At 37.4% G+C, this 4789-nt stretch overlaps 1 non-coding gene across 1 annotated transcript; it reads right to left on the bottom strand.

The window, feature by feature from the left end:
* Positions 1 to 2176: 2176 nt before the first annotated feature.
* On the bottom strand, positions 2177 to 2283 carry LOC114235916 (U6 spliceosomal RNA). Its single transcript, XR_003621986.1, has one exon. It is a non-coding gene; the product is annotated as a U6 spliceosomal RNA (small nuclear RNA).
* Between the last annotated feature and the right edge of the window lie 2506 nt (positions 2284 to 4789).

Here is a 4789-nt window from a genome sequence, read left to right as displayed (position 1 = left end):
TCCCCAAAAGGGCCCAGGGTCACTTACTTCAGCGCCTTTACACTGGGGAAAGAGGAATGCCTGGACATTTTGAGAACTATTGCACACAGAATTTGAACTGATATTCACACTTAGAGACTCAAAATTTATTATGGTCCCCATGTGAAAGTAGCAAGTAAAAGAGGCCAAGTAATAAAGGGAGTCCTAATTAAAGTCAAGCTTACAATATCTAATGGGTCCACGGATAGAACCACGTGACTATTATTTTCCTATTCTCAGATATATAGTAGGGATTGGTATTCTTGGCAGTTGGATAATACTCACACTGAATTCTTGACCTGTGGAATAAGAGTTATCATAGTGAAGGTAGCTAAAGCCAAGTAGGAACTCTGAAACTATTCTGTCTTACCCCTGACCAAGACACTAAATTTAAAAAAAGTATCACACCCTGGGGCAATGGTGAAGATTAGTGCTTCAATTATGGACCTAAAGAACATAGGGATGGTGGTGTCTATTATATCACCATTTAATTTTCCAGGATTTGGCATTTTCTTCAGGGGCCTGACAGTCAAATTAAATAGTAAATATTACTTAGTTCATCTTATTGTAGACTATCCCAAGCTCAACCAGGTAGTTTTCATAGAAATGGAATCAACAGTATCTAGATTTTGTGTCTGGCTTCTTTCACTTAACACAATGTTTTCAAGGTTCATCTATGTTGTATAATGTATAGGTACTTCATTTCTTTCTATTGTCAAGTAATGTTCCATTGTATAGATATACCACATCTTTTATCCATTGTTTTTGTTTATCTGTTTATCAGATAATGGACATTTGGGTTGTTTCCACTTTTTAGCTATTATGAATAATACTGTTATGAAAAAATATATGTTCTAATGTGAACATATGTTTTTAGTTCTCTAAGGTATATATCTAGAAGTGGAATTGCTGGGTCATATGATAACTCTACATTTAACCTTTTGAGGAATGCCAAACTGTTTCCCAAAGCAGCTGAACAATTTTACATTCCCACAAGCAATATATGGGGGCTCTAATTTCTCTACATCCTTGCCAACACTTGCTATCATCTGTCTATTTTATTATAGCCATCTTCCTGTGTTTGAAATGATATGTCATTGTGGCTTAGGTTTACATTTCTCTAATAACTAAGGATGTTACAGATATTTTCATGTTTTTACTGGCCATTTGTATATCTTTTGAAAATGTCTATTTAAATCATTTGCTCATTTTAAAATTGGATTGTCTTTTATGTCTTTTTATTGTTGAGTTGTAAGGGTTTGTTACCAAGCAAGAGCTCATTGCCCAACACCCATAGAAGCTAATACTATGGCACTAGCTTTTGAGAAAAGAAAAGGACTTTATCTTGAGGTTGACCAGCAAGAGACAGGAGGCAGGGCTCAAATCTTTCTTCCTGATCTGGAGTTCAGTCAAACTTTCATGAGTTAGGGGAGGATGTGTTGGAATGTGGAAGCACTGGCAGGGCAGGTTTCCACTGGAGGGCTTTGGAACTTGGCCATGTATGGTAAGGTGTGGTAAAGTGGGCTTCAGCATCAGATCTTCCTGGACAACAGACCCTTTGCTTTTGAAAGTGTTCTTGTGTTCAGGTTCCAGTCATGTCCTAGTCCTTTGGTTCCATGGAAGGGAGAAACTTTAGTTCTAAGTATTATTTGAGGTCAAAATTTTCTCCTTCACACATGCTTTGGTTGCATGACTTGCAGTTTTGTTCTGTTGTTTCTGAAAAACAACTCAGTATCTTGTTATCATTAGAGTAAGACCAGATTAAGCTGGTCCTGGGGTTTTAAGTTCTTTATATATTCTGTATCCTGGACACTTATCAGATAAATGACTTGCAAATATTTTCTCACATTCTGTGGGCCATCTTTTCATTTTCTTTTTTTTTATTATAATACAAAAATATTTTCCTTTAATAAAGATTTTCATGTCATGTTTAATGGGAAACAACTAAAATGTTGTGTAAAGAGCCCAGGAGGTAAATTTTTACTATTTATCTTTCAGATCATATCAATTTTCTTCAAAATCCGTACATATTCTTGTGATGTTTTCAAAACTAGATCTTGATATAGATTTGACTCATCAGTAGATCCTAGAGGAGAAGCTCTATAGGATCCAGGTTCAAATTCAGCAGCAGCTTCTTCTAGTTTCCTAGCTATATTTTAAAAATAAGAAACACTTCATGAATTTGCATGTCATCCTTGTTCAGGGCCCATGCTAATCTTCTCTGTATCATTCCAATTTTAGTATATGTGCTGCAGAAGTGAGCACAACTTTTCATTTTCTTGATAGTGTCCTTGAAGCACAAAAGTCTTTTTTAATTTGGATGAAGGCCAATTTATTTATTTTTTATTTGATTGCTTGTGCTTTTGGTGTTTTATCTATCATTGCCTAATCCAAGGTCACAAAAATTTACATCTATGTTTTCCTCTAGTAGTTCTATAGTGTAAGCTTTACAGTAGGTCTCTGATCCATGCTGAATTAATTTTGTGTATGTTGTGAGGGAGGGGCCACCTTAATTTTTTGCATGTGGATATTCAGTTACCTGGCACCATTTGTTGAAAAGGACTAAATTTTTTTCTACTGAATCATCTTGGCACCCTTGTCAACTTGCTGTGATTATTATTGAGGAGAAGAGTATACTTAGACTTAATCCTATTTCCCTCCCTGATTATTGTTGGTCATGTTAGCAAGGTTTGTTACTTACTAAATTTTTTGTTCTCTTAATAAAGGTGCTATAGTGTTTAATCTTAGCTCTATTTTTAAATAGCTTCAAACTGCCCACAAAAACTTTTACCTTAGGTTCTCCAATTCTGGAGTTCTCTATTTTGCATCATTTTGTTTAGCTGAATTTTTTCTCAAGTAGTGCCCCCTCCACCTCTAGGAGGGGCACACAACTTTAGTTCCCTCAGTATTATTTAGGTTAATGTCTGCCTGTTCCTTTTAATTTGAATGGCAACTTGACCTGGCATATTATTATTGCAGGGGTCAGCAAATTTTTTCTGTAAAGAGCCAGATAGTGAATGTTTACAGCTTTGTGGGCTTTATGGTCTCAGTTGCACCTACTCAGTTCTGCTGCTGTAGTGCAAAAGCCACCACAGACAATTTGTAAGCAAGTGGATATGATTGTGTTTCAATAAAATTGTATCTGTCAAAATAGATGGTGGCCAGATTTGGCTTATGGGTTGTGTTAAACTGACCCACCTATTATTGTATCACAGACTCCCTTATAAGTTGGTGGACCTGTTTGTTCAGTGGATATTTATTGAGCACCTACTCTATACTAAATCTTCTAAGTGCTCAGGACACATTGCTGGACAAGGCAAAAAAAGGCCTGTTCCCTAATTAACAAACAACCAAACCTATATGCCAAAAGAAGGAGAGAGAGAGAGAAAGAGAGAGAGAGAGAGGAAGGGAAGAATGGAAGAAGGGAAGAAGGAAGAGGTGAGGGAGAAATAATACAGAGAAATCAGACTGTAGTAGGACAGGCAACATTTACTAGAATGTACTCTGCAGAGGTGATAATGAGAGAAACTTTCAACTATGTGATGATCTGGGCAAAATATTCCAGTAATGAGACAAAGCAAGTTCAAAGTCCCTGTGGTGTGATTTAGAAAAGAGAGAAATGCTGTGTTATTGAACAAATTGATTCAATGGGAGAGTGTTAAGACTTGAGGTGAGAGAGGGAAGTGTGAGAATTGTAAAACATTTGGATTTCATTCTAAATGCAATGGGAGGACACTGGAGAGTTTTAAGTGGGGCAATTACATTACCTGATTTATTTTTTAAAATGATCACTCTGATTATATTTGGAGAGATTTAGCAGGAAAAAGTATCAGAAGGGAGTATTTTGAAGGTTATTGCTGTAATTCAGGAAGGAATTCAGGAAGGGCTCAGTAAGGGAGATGGCAAGAGGCTTTGGTGAAAAGTGTATTGATAAAAGATAAATTTGGAAGTAGAGCCAGCAGGCCTTACTGATGGAATGGATTAAATTGATAAAGAAGAGAGCAGAATAAATGATGACTTTTTGGGTTTTGGCTTGAGAAATTTGATGGTGCCTCTTATTGAGATCTGGAAGACTGAGGGAATAATACTCTTTCTTAGAGTCAGGGAATATCCCTTACATGCCTATTTGATAGGGAAAAGATATGACTACATAAAGAAGGCAGGGATATATATGTCTGGAATTTGGGATGAAGTAAGGGATGGAGATAAAAATCTGGAGGTCATTGTATAATAAAAGGTCACAGAAAAGAGAAGAGAGCTCAGGAATGAACTCTGGGCCATCCCAATGTTTATGGCAAAGTAAGGCAAGAAGATGGTAGTTGTGCAGCTAGCAATAGAGGAGGCAGAGTAGGAGGACTGATTAGAAAAGAAGAAGACAACACTTTAGTGAGGCATGAGGAAGATGGGGAGAGTATAGTGTCACAAAGTTAGAAAAGACAATTCCAAGGAGGATGTAAACAGACTAGTATAAAAAATATGGTAATGGTTTCTTATCAACTCTTTATTATTTTTTTCATACATTTATTTATTTATTTTTATTTTTGGCTGTGTTGGGTCTTCGTTGCTGCGCGCAGGCTTCTCTTGCTGTGGAGCACAGGCTCTAGGTGTGTGGCTTCAGTAGTTGTGGCTTGTGGGCTCTAGAGCGCAGGCTCAGTAGTTGTGGCGCACGGGCTTAGTTGCTCTGCGGCATGTGGGATCTTCCTGGACCAGGGCTCGAACCCGTGTCCCCTGCATTGGCAGGTGGATTCTTAACCGCTGCGCCACCAGGGAA

The sequence above is a fragment of the Balaenoptera acutorostrata genome, chromosome 2 (genome assembly GCF_949987535.1).
Source record: "Balaenoptera acutorostrata chromosome 2, mBalAcu1.1, whole genome shotgun sequence".
Taxonomy (NCBI): domain Eukaryota; kingdom Metazoa; phylum Chordata; class Mammalia; order Artiodactyla; family Balaenopteridae; genus Balaenoptera; species Balaenoptera acutorostrata.
The sequence above is the reverse complement of the archived record's forward strand: the minus strand, read 5'-3'. Positions and strand labels throughout refer to the sequence as shown.